General features: G+C 38.2%; 1 protein-coding gene across 9 annotated transcripts in view; it reads left to right on the top strand.

Moving 5' to 3' along the window:
- The first annotated feature begins 1,787 nt into the window (after nt 1-1,787).
- The window catches only part of ATF7 (activating transcription factor 7), a 97,645-nt gene continuing 87,410 nt past the window's right edge, over nt 1,788-12,022 (top strand). For 3 of the 9 annotated variants that reach the window (XM_044941791.1, XM_044941795.1, XM_025284257.2), the window contains exon 1: nt 1,788-1,942. The gene's annotated coding sequence lies outside the window, so the exon portion shown is untranslated. The other 6 variants (XM_044941794.1, XM_025284259.2, XM_025284260.2 and 3 more) reach the window with 5 other exon arrangements.

Here is a 12,022-nt window from a genome sequence, read left to right as displayed (position 1 = left end):
AGTCAATGAAGCAGAAATAGATGTTTTTCTGGAATTCCCTTGCTTTTTCTACGATCCAATGGTTGTTGGCAATTTGATCTCTGGTTCCTCTGCCTTTTCTAAATCCAGCTTGTACATCTGGAAGTTCTCGGTTCACTTACTGTTGAAGTCTAGCTTGAAGGATTTTGAGCATTACATTGCTAGCATGTAAAATGAGCATAATTGTACAATAGGGAGAAATCACCTGGATTCTGTCTACCTTTCAGAGGCTAGGAAGATAAATGAGATCCTAGGAAGGAAGTTCAGAAATTTGAGTAATATAAAGCCACAAAAGGAAGTTACCTGAGAGAAAATAGATTCCATAGGTAATATTTTGAGTTAACCCTCTTTATAATTACATTAACATTTTTAAAGTTTTTTGTTGTTGTTGTTAAGTTGTGGTTAAAAAAAAAAAAAAAAACAGAAAAAAACTGCATAATATAAAATTGTTACCCCTTGGTAACAACATGAGAAAATTTTAAATACAGCCTTTACATTTGATGTTCCACCCAAAATCTTCCCACAGCTGTCTCCTCATTGTTCAACTCAATACAATGTTTACTTCTTCAGTGAGGTCTCTCAATGCAGAAGTAAAGTTGCTTTCCTACTCTTGGTCACTTTCTGTCTCATTACCTGAAAGCCTTCTTCACTAACTGAAATATTTATGTTTATTAACTGTCTCCCCCTCCCCACGGAAGGGCTTCCCAGGTGGCTCATGTTAAAGAATTCACGGGTTCTAATCCTGGGTGGGGAAGATGCCCTGGAGAAGGAAATGGCAATCCACCCCAGTATTCTTGCCTGGGAATTAGAGCCTGGAGGGCTACAGTCCATGTGGTCGCAAAGTCAGATGTGACTTAGTGACTAAACAACAACAACCTCCCTGCTAAAACTGTAAATTCTACCAGAGTAGGGACCTGGTCTGTCTACTCTTCTCCCCATGCCTAGTTCTTTGTACACAGTATGTTCTAAGAATTTGTTAAAATACTTTCTGAGTAATAAGTATAGTGCCTTTTAATACCAAACAAGTTTCATATAGCTTATCTCATTTGATTATTACAACCCTGAGTAAAATGGGATTGCTGGCCCCACTGTAAAGATACTCAAAGAAAATGATAGAACTCTCCACCTCCATATACAGCAACCCCTTACTCCCATACACACACAGAGAGAGCAGAGACTACGGCTACAGTGATGCTATTCTAAGTGCCAAGAAGAAAATGCAACTACTCGACTGTTTGGCACACTGAATCACCTTGTGTAGCTGTCTCGGTTTTTCCCCCCTTTTAAAACGATTTTTAAAAAAAAAATTAAAAAAAAATTTTTGGCCGTCCCACAGGGTTTGCAGGATCTTTGTTCCATCCCCAAGGGTTGGAACCCGTGGCCCCTGCAGTGGAAGCGCGGAGTCCTCACCACTGGTAGGCCAGGGAATTCCCTTCCCCCGTTCTTTAAAAAAAGAAAAAAGAAAAAAAAACCCAAACAGCTTTATTGAGGTATATAACCTTGTCTTGTTTTTAAAGTGTGCTCTTTTGTAATAATCTAATTCTCTAGTATGAAAATACTTTGGATCTCCATTACTACAGGCACCTGTAAGCATTCCCTTTCCTTCTTTTTATTTTTCTACCCTTACACTCTGCAGTCGAACACGTGTGACCAGCGCCTAGGGAACTCGCTCAGCCTCCCTCCCTAGCCCTGCCCACCGAAAGTCGCGCCCCTTCTTTTTCCGGAGACCGGCCCCTCGGCTTCTTTCCGACCTGGCTCGGCGGATCTCGCCCTTCCTCCAGCCCCTCTCTACATCTCGCGAGAAGTGAGAGCGCCTGGCCGGACGAGAGAAAAGTATCTGCTCCGCTGAGGGGGGAAAGAAGGAGCTGGAGATAGATTGTGGGACCGATCGCGGGCGGGCGGGAGGCGACGGAGCTACCAGAGGGTGAGTCCTGTTAACATTAACTAGTCCATGACCTGACGGGCGTCTCCCCGTCAACTCTGGTCAATCCCAGCGTCCCAGACCGGGGTCTCCCCTCCCAGTATGTGTTGGACGGGGGCGCTGAGGCGGTGGCCGGGCCCTGTCTGAGGAAGAGGGTGGGGCATGGACTAACGCCGACCAATAAGAAAGAAGGAAGCTACGATTGGCGGCCACAACTACTAATGAGAGGTCATCTTTACCTTGCGGAGTGACGCCCCTCTTCTCTCCCTCCTCCCGCCTCCTTCCTTTGGGGGGGGAAGGCGGGGCCAGAGGCCTGAAGTGTGGGGAGAACTTGGGGTAAGTAGCCCCGGGGGGCACAGGGCGTGGCAAGAAGAGGGGAGTTGAATCCTGAGGGAATGGAAGTCTAGTGGAGCCTGGAATGGGGTGGAATGGGAGAAAGGGGAAGGGTACTAAACTGATTGAAGACGCTGGACTTCTCCAAAGAGTGGGGTTAGAGGCTTGGCATTGGAAGAGTTAGGGGTAATAGGCAGGAGGTAGGGTTGAGTAGGTGAAAACATAGCATTTGGTTTTGATGGGAAGATAGGAAGGAGTAAGTGGAAGTGAGAGCGTGGCATTTCTATTGAATTATAAGAAAACCTATCAGGGACAAGATATCAGAGAAAAAGTATGGATATGAAGAAAATTAAGTGGATGAGTTTAGGAAGATTTAATAGGGGTGGGTGTAGTGGCCAAAAGGCATCACTTTGGGTAGGATATGGGGGAATCCAGAAGGGTAGGAGAGGTATTTGGTTGGGAGACGGCTGATATGGACAGGTGTTTAGCTTAGGTATCAGAAGTCTGAGAACTGATTTTAGAGCTTTTGGTGAATATGGCATCCAGTCTGGTAACCAGCCTGCAAGAAAGCTGGGATAGTGGTAAAGAGAAAAATAGAACACTTTCATCACTTCTACTCTGATTTCCTTTCTCCGTCTCTTCCTCTTCCCGACTTCATCTGTTCCTCAGCTCAGGGATGGGGGATTGGGACTTCGGTGGCCAAGTCAAAGCCCCATCGGGAGTTATATGTTGCTCTGAATTGCTTGTTATGTTCTCTGACTGGGGTGTTTACTGCCCAGGGCACCTCCTACCCAGATTCCCGCGTTGCTACTTTCCTGACTCTAAAAGTTTGTTTTCTACTTACCAGAGAGTGTTTTAGTACCTCTGAGGGTTGTGTCATAGTTAAGTGTAGTTTTGTGGGGGTATGCAGAGTTTGCTCTACAAGCTCACTTGATTCCTATGTTTAAAAACTTTGCATTAGTGTAAGTAATTCTTGCAGAGACATCGGTCTTTATAGGTATTCTAAGCACAGAAAAATGTACTATACTGAAGTTTGTTTTGTTAATTGTTTCTTTCCCACTTGAGTTGCCAAATGGATGGTTGCAGTTAGTTTTAGCCAGCTTATGTTTTTTTTTAAGTGGTGTAAATAAAATGGACACGTATTTCAGGAAAGTGAAAATTTTTCAGTTTCTTCTTTTGTGTCCAGATCAGAAAGCTAAAGATATGTCATAATATCTTAGGGGCAAGGGTTGGGGAAATCAAACACAATTTGTACTTAAACATGGAGGATATAAGGTAAGTGGAGACTATTGCGAAATGTAACATGTCAGTAATAAAAGAAGCTAAAGAAAAGTCTGGCAGCTATACTAAGTAGTCTTACCAGTTCTTAATTCTATACAAAAAAGGGACAAGTCTTTGCCCTTTGTTTGATATTTGTTTATTATTTAATAACGAGCTAGTACAGTCAATTAATAACTTCTTTGCTGTTGCACAGATTTGTCTTTTACATTCCTTTTCTTCTTTTACTTTTGGAAGCAAAATGACATCTGAAATACCAGTAACGGTGTTATATGAAGAGAAACCAGAGTATGTTGCTTTGTATTAACCTTTGGTTTTCAGCAACCATTTATCCTCCTGGTCAGGAACTTACCCCTACAGCACATTGAGACTAATTAATTACTGTCCTTATAGCATTAATTACTTAATTGGGTTCCAGTATTTCACATTCAGAGCATTGCTCTTGGATATTCGGACATTTTCACAGTTTGCCTGGCAGTAGCACAAAGAAATTTCCAATGAGAGAGCAAAGTTCCTTGTTTTATTCTTCCATCCTAGAATTTGTGATGGCTTTGACTTGAGCACTGTCTCGTTAGTGTTACCACCTAGCAGAAGGCTAGAGAATAATAAACACTGCTCATCTTTAAACTTGTTGATCAACGGGTACAACCTGTGATAGTTTCAGTGTTGTAACTTTTAAGCATTTTTGCTTACCATGGCTTTAAAATGTTAATAAATACCGTTGTATATCTCCTTTCTCTTCCCTGTCCCTTTCCTCTCCCTCTTTCGTCTCCTTTCCTTTCCCACGTCCAGTTCAGAATTAAATTTGTTTTTTCAACCAACTCTCAAACTGCTGCTTTAAGTCCCTGGCTCTGCCTGAACACAGCTGCTCTGAAATTCTCACAAGTTATTGTTTTGTACACGTCAAGAGTGAGTTTTTCCTAGGCTGCAGTAGGAGGGAGTCAGTGATACAGCAGCCTCCTATCCGTGTCTGATGAGGAGGAACCTTTTTGAAAGGAAGTTTTAGGTGGAGCAAATAGCATTGCCATATAAATGTCTAATAAAAACAGCTCTCTTTTTGAAACTAGTTGGCAGGCTGGCATACAGTCCCTTATCCCTTGATAAAGGTACAAAAGTTAAGGTGCATATGTTGTTTCTTTGAGAAAAACAAATGCAGGATTCATTTAAAAAGAAAAACAGTATTTCTTTTGTTGTTGGTTTCTCTGATTGTGGCACTATGATTTTAGAGTTCATGGGAGAAAGTCTTCCATTTCCAGAAACATGACAAAATGATTTTTAGTCTTCTCATTTTTGAATGTTGCCTTCCCCTAGCAGGCCTATTTTTAGGATCAAGTATATTCTTGAAATGTGGAAATACATCATTTTGGAATGTTTGGTGGATGGTCTTTTAACTTTTGAATGCTGTGAGGAAGCGATCCCTACTTCATAGACACCCTGTTCCATTATTGGAGCTCTACTTTTAGAACATTCTTTACATTGTGGTGCTCTTTACTCCTGCCATCTGAAGCTACAATAAATAAACCTAATTCCTTGTCAACATGGTAGCCCTTCAAATGTTTGATGACAGTTATGTCCTGTTAAAACTTCTCTCTTACTGGGGTAAATATCCCATGTTCTTTCAACCATTCCTTAAGTTACATTTTTAATAAAGTTCAGCCTCCTTGTCAACCTGCTTGAGTTTTTAGAATTTCTTATTTAGATCTGAATATAACATTTGATATAATCTGATCAATACAAAGTACAGGGGCAAGTAGGGCTTCTTTTTTCACTGCACTCAATAGTTTAAAAAAAAAAATTGATTTTATTTATTTGGCTGGGTAGGGTCTTAGTTGTGTGAGCTCTTAGTTGCATCATGTGGGATCTAGTTCCCTGACCAGGGATCAAACCCAGGCCCCCTGCTTTGGGAGCGAGGAGTGTTAGCCACTGGACCACCAGGGAAGTTCCAGTACCTCTGTTCTTAAAGCCTAAGATCCAGTTAATTTATATAATTAATTTTAAAATTTCAGTTGAATTTGCATTTATCCCTATCTATGTTTTATGTTTGAAATAAACTATAGCATTTGTGAAGAAAAAATGTACACATATATATGTATATTGTTGTTTAGTTGCTAAGTTGTGTCCACCTCTTTTGCTATCTGCACGGACTGTAGCCCACCAGGCTTCTCTGTCCATGGGATTTCCCAGGCAAGAATACTGGAGTGGGTTTTCATTTCCTTCTCCAGAGAATCTTCTGACCTAGGAATCGAACCTGTTGTTTCCTACATTGCAGGTGGATTCTTTACCACCAAGGGAAGCCCATATATGTAAATACATATTTAAATTATAGTTTATTAGTGTGGTGGTCTAAATTTGTCTTGCTCTGTTCTGTAGGTAAAATTGTGCTTACAAATGAGATAAAACATCAGAAGACATCTCTAGGGACTGAAGACTTTATGTTGGCAGCCAACAACTTTACTGTGTGTTAATTTTAGCCTGATAGTTCAATTTATGTTTGAGCAATTTTAGCTGATAAATGCAATTTTAAAGCATCTTCCTCTTTTGGGGTTTTAATTTTTACTTTCATTTTTAGCAAATTGCACATTCTGTATGGAAATGTTTGTGTGGAATGAAGTAGCACGCTATAGGGACAGAATACATTTTCTTCTGATACGTTCTCATCCATCTAAAATTGTAATTATGAATTCTCCTAGAAAGCAGAAATATGGACTTGATGACCCCTCAAAGTCCTTTCCAGCCCCAAAATTCATAAGTAGAGGCTCAGATCAAGGAACTTACTATTTAAGAATCAAGAAGAAAAGTAGAATGTAAAGAAAATGAAATTGAAATGGTTCTACTGACCCAGTGGGAATGGATAAACAAAAAGCAAGGAACATAAATGACAAGAAATAATAATTCCTGTGAGCTAAAAGCAGAACAAAAGTCATCAACAACAAATATTTTGCATTGGGGTCATTTTATGTCTTAAAGTATTTTATCATGACATTTTCTCTTCAGAATTTCCCTGGTGGACACTGTGTTGAAAGAATGTGGTTGGTTTTGTTTTTTTTTTCTTCTGTTAAATCATAGTATTTTGTTTCCTTTGGTTCTCTTGTTTGTCCTTTTGTTGAGAAACTTAAGGGAAAAAAAATCTGAATAATATATTCACTGCCTGTATACAGTGAAGCAAATTTCAGTTCAGTTTTGAAAGTAAACATAAACTCCTTGGCTTCCTTGGAGAGGAAGGATGAATGTTAAAATTCAGGAGAGATTTTATGAAAAGACAAATTTACTACTCAGTTTTTAAAACTTTTGAAGCAGACATCTAGGAAAGATTCCCAACTAAACCAAAGGTGAGCTAATACAGTAGTGTCATGAGGGAAAACAAAACTCATTACAAACTCACAACTTTGTTAGCTTCTCATCTTTTGGTGAATTTAATCCTAAATGTTTTCATGTATTTGAAACCTGACTGTGCCAAAAGTTTCTCTAATTCAGTACTGCATTTATCCTTAATAAATATCAATTTGTGAAAGTCTAACAAGAGCCAAGATGTAGCTTGAGAAGTTACTTTGTGAGTTTATGTCATGGGCTTCCCTGGGAATAGTTTTCTTCTGCCATAGTCTCACCTCCTCACAAAACCCAACTTGTTTTCTTTGAGTGAAGTTATTTACTAATATCTTCTTATCTGGTATGGTGCTTCTTTCTGACCTAACAGAGAGAGATTTATGTTCTAAATTGGTCAGTTTTATTTGGGGCTTAAAATTTACCATGTAAGAGAAATGTCACTTTTTCAGATTAAAAAATAGAATATAACCATTCTTTTTGAAATACGAATATGCCTGCCTTTATTATAAAAACAGGATGATTTATTGAGTATAACACGATTGCTATAAATGATTTGTGTTGTCACCAAGTTTCTTGCCAGTAATGTTTATTTAAGCTTTATCAAACTTAAATAAAACTAGGATTTAACATGATTTTTCTGGTATTTCTGGTACTGATATGTCTTTCATAGCACCATTTAATTTTTTTTAAGTTTTGGTCAAGCAGTAGTTTGCTAATATTTTACATATCTATGTTAGGGACTTTTGAAAGTCATTGAACATTGCAATACCCTAGATAGGTCACTGTGTTGCCAGTATGTGGACAGTATTAGAAAATAAATTTTTTTCTTGAGAACTTTTGAGGGTCTCCATGATTATCATTGTGGGATATTATAGCTATTTCCTATCTGGGACCAAACTCATACTCGGGTTTAATATTAAAGTCTATCAGGTTTGTTGTTGTTTGCAGCCTATTTAAGTCCATGAAGATTTAAAATTTATCCTCAAAGATTAGTGTTGGCCCTTTGATTGCTATTGCTTTGTTGTTTCAGGGAACACACTACCTGAAAATGAGTAGGAAAAAAACAAAACACAACACCAGATTTTTGACAGCCTACCAGTTTCCAGGAATTTTTTTACTTCTAAAATCTTATTGAGACCAAGCATAGATAGGTATAATGTTCTCTAGTTGTTTCTAACTCCGCTTCCTTGCTATCACTTTAGCAAGTTATTTCTTCTTTGTTTTTGCTTTATTAACCTTCCTGAGAATAGCTCAGAATAGTTGCTTGAATCCTCCAAAAGCCTGGAGAGGCTTTTAAAAAGTTCTAGTCTAGTAATTGCCTGTATGAAGCTACTTCCATACAGCTTCTAAGCTTTGACCATGTGTTGCCTAACTTATGATTCAGCCTAATTCTCACTCCCATCTGTTTTCAGTCATTTGCTACAAAACTATTTGGTCTATTTAAACTGGCTCCTTTCTTTGAAACCTGTCGCTGCATGTCTGAGCCTGAAATCCAGAAATTAATTTTAACCTTCTCTTTGATCAATTCAGGGCACTCTACTGTTTATTTCTCAAACTGTGGGTCTCAAACTGCTTTTGGTCTTAGTACCCACCCCTCTACACTCTTAAAAATTATTGAGGACTCCAGAGAGCTTTTGCTTATTGTAATTGTATCTACTTGTATTTACCATATTAGAAATTAAAATGGAGAAAATTTTAAAATATTTTATATACTTATTTTAAAATAACAGTATAAATGTATCTATAGTTTTAAAAAGTTGGGGAGAAGAACATCAAATGTCTGGCTGATAGAAAATATCTGTATTCTCGTATCTGTTTCTGCATTTAATCTGTTAACAATATGTTGTTTGGTTGAAGTATCTGAAGAAAACCTGTGCTTAGACAGATATGTAATAGGAAAAGAAAAGATTCTTTTCAGATAACTGTTGATAATCTTTCTTCTTTGATAACTACATCAAAATCTGAAAAGTGATAGCTTCTTAAAAGTAGGCTGTTGTATAGAATCTGATACCACATCTGTGAACTTTTAACACCCAGACTTATGTTGCACCTTAAACAGGTCTTTTGCCCATGTATGTTCTGAATACCCATGAACCCTCTGTAAGGACCTGTAAGGATCCCTGGAGCCCTCTTTGAGAACCACACTTGAAAAATACAGCTGTTTATCATGTAGGAGGAATATCCAACCATCTTAATGCTTCTCAAAGGGTGGGTTACTGACCACGTGCATCCAAATTACCCAGGGTGTTTTTTAGTGTCGATTTTTGGGCACCAAAGCCAAGAGAATCCAGGAGGAGGTCTGGGGATCTGTATTTTTACACTGTGTCTACATGAATATGCTAAAGATTGAAAACTATGGAGATAGCTTAATCATATTTTAAGAAAATCTATTTTCTAAATTTTAAGAAGTCAAATAAAAAAATTGGTACTTGAATAGTTCTAATATAAGTCCTTATTATCAAGCACTCTGACATTTGTCATATTTGGGATATCTTAATGTTGTATTTTAATAATAGTTATCATAATACCAAAAGTTTGCAAACTAAGGCCTCTTGGTAAATATGTTAGGCTTTGAAGCCATGAGGTCTCTGTTACAACTACAACTCTGCCATTGCAGCACAAAAGTAGCAAGCCAGGGACAACGTGCAGAGAATAAGCATGGCTGTGTTCTCATAAAACTATTTATGGACACTAAAATTTGAATTTCATAAAATTTTCACGTCACAAAATTTTTTTTTTCTCGTTTTACTTCTGTGTGGCTTTTTTTTTTTTTTTAAATTTTACATAATTGTATTAGTTTTGCCAAATATCAAAATGAATCCACCACAGGTATACATGTGTTCCCCATCCTGAACCCTCCTCCCTCCTCCCTCCCCATACCATCCCTCTGGGTCGTCCCAATGCACCAGCTCCAAGCATCCAGTATCGTGCATCGAACCTGGACTGGCAACTTGTTTCATACATGATATTTTACATGTTTCAATGCCATTCTCCCAAATCTTCCCACCCTCTCCCTCTCCCACAGAGTCCATAAGACTGTTCTATACATCAGTGTCTCTTTTGCTGTCTCGTACACAGGGTTATTGTTACCATCTTTCTAAATTCCATATATATGCGTTAGTATACTGTATTGGTGTTTTTCTTTCTGGCTTACTTCACTCTGTATAATAGGCTCCAGTTTCATCCACCTCATTAGAACTGATTCAAATGTATTCTTTTTAATGGCTGAGTAATACTCCATTGTGTATATGTACCATGGCTTTCTTATCCATTCATCTGCTGATGGACATCTAGGTTGCTTCCACGTCCTGGCTATTATAAACAGTGCTGCGATGAACATTGGGGTACACGTGTCTCTTTCCCTTCTGGTTTCCTCAGTGCGTATGCCCAGCAGTGGGATTGCCGGATCATAAGGCAGTTCTATTTCCAGTTTTTTAAGGAATCTCCACACTGTTCTCCACAGTGGCTGTACTAGTTTGCATTCCCACCAACAGTGTAAGAGGGTTCCCTTTTCTCCACACCCTCTCCAGCATTTATTACTTGTAGACTTTTGGATCGCAGCCATTCTGACTGGTGTGAAATGGTACCTCATAGTGGTTTTGATTTGCATTTCTCTGATAATGAGTGATGTTGAGCATCTTGTCATGTGTTTGTTAGCCATCTGTATGTCTTCTTTGGAGAAATGTCTATTTAGTTCTTTGGCCCATTTTTTGATTGGGTCATTTATTTTTCTGGAGTTGAGCTGTAGGAGTTGATTGTATATTCTCGAGATTAGTTGTTCGTCAGTTGCTTCATTTGCTCTTATCTTCTCCCATTCTGAAGGCTGTCTTTTCACCTTGCTAGTAGTTTCCTTTGATGTGCAGAAGCTTTTAAGGTTGATTAGGTCCCATTTGTTTATTTTTGCTTTTATTTCCAATATTCTGGGAGGTGGGTCATAGAGGATCCTGCTGTGATGTATGTCAGAGAGTGTTTTGCCTATGTTCTCCTCTAGGAGTTTTATAGTTTCTGGTCTTATGTTGAGATCTTTAATCCATTTTGAGTTTATTTTTGTGTATGGTGTTAGAAAGTGTTCTAGTTTCATTCTTTTACAAGTGGTTGACCAGATTTCCCAGCAGCACTTGTTAAAGAGATTGTCTTTAATCCATTGTATATTCTTGCCTCCTTTGTCAAAGATAAGGTATCCATATGTGCGTGGATTTATCTCTGGGCTTTCTATTTTGTTCCATTGATCTATATTTCTGTCTTTGTGCCAGTACCATACTGTCTTGATAACTGTGGCTTTGTAGTAGAGCCTGAAGTCAGGTAGGTTGATTCCTCCAGTTCCATTCTTCTTTCTCAAGATCATTCTGTTGTTTTTTTTCAGCCATTTAAAAGTGTAAAAACCACTCATAGCTCGTGGACCAAAAAAGACCAAATGGCAGGCTGGATTTGACCTATGGGCTGGAGTTTGCCAGTCCTTAATGTATACTGTAACTGGCTTATGAGTTTAAAAATTATTATGATAAAACATACTTATTGTTAAAGCCATAAACATTATTTAATTTTCCTAGACAAAAATAATGCTCCAAGAAACTGTAGTCCTTCAAAGTCATGTTTCTGGACATTCATTTATATAAGAAACACTTGTGTGTAAACTTGGAAATGCTCTATTCAGTTGAAAGTGGTCATACAATATGCAAGTTACCATACAACTTTCAGGTATTACAAAAAGATACGGTGTCCATTTTTATATCTTCTTTGGGATGTGTGAGAACAGGTAACTAGGATTTAGTCCAACTTCAACTACTTGACTTATCTTTTGCCTATTTTTTTTTAACTCTCTACCTCAGTTTTCCAATTTGTTACCAAAGTACCTTATAAAAGGCTAATTAAGTTTATAGAAGTATACATGCTTTTTATGTAATCCTTTTGAGGCATTTGGTTTACCTGCTAATGAAATAATGTGTTAAACTGTTGTTATGCTAAATCATACAGTGGCAAATGAACCCAGATTTTATGAACAGAAATTTCACTTCCTAAATAATCTACTGTCTGGTTAAACTTGAGTCTTCTATGGTGTCTGGGGTTAAATACCTTCATTATAGTCTCATATGTTTATTGGAATCCTTTCCTTAAGTCAGTGTTTTGGGTGTAATTCGAATCACAGCA

Source organism: Bubalus bubalis, chromosome 4 (genome assembly GCF_019923935.1).
Source record: "Bubalus bubalis isolate 160015118507 breed Murrah chromosome 4, NDDB_SH_1, whole genome shotgun sequence".
Classification (NCBI taxonomy): Eukaryota; Metazoa; Chordata; class Mammalia; order Artiodactyla; family Bovidae; genus Bubalus; species Bubalus bubalis.
The sequence above is the reverse complement of the archived record's forward strand: the minus strand, read 5'-3'. Positions and strand labels throughout refer to the sequence as shown.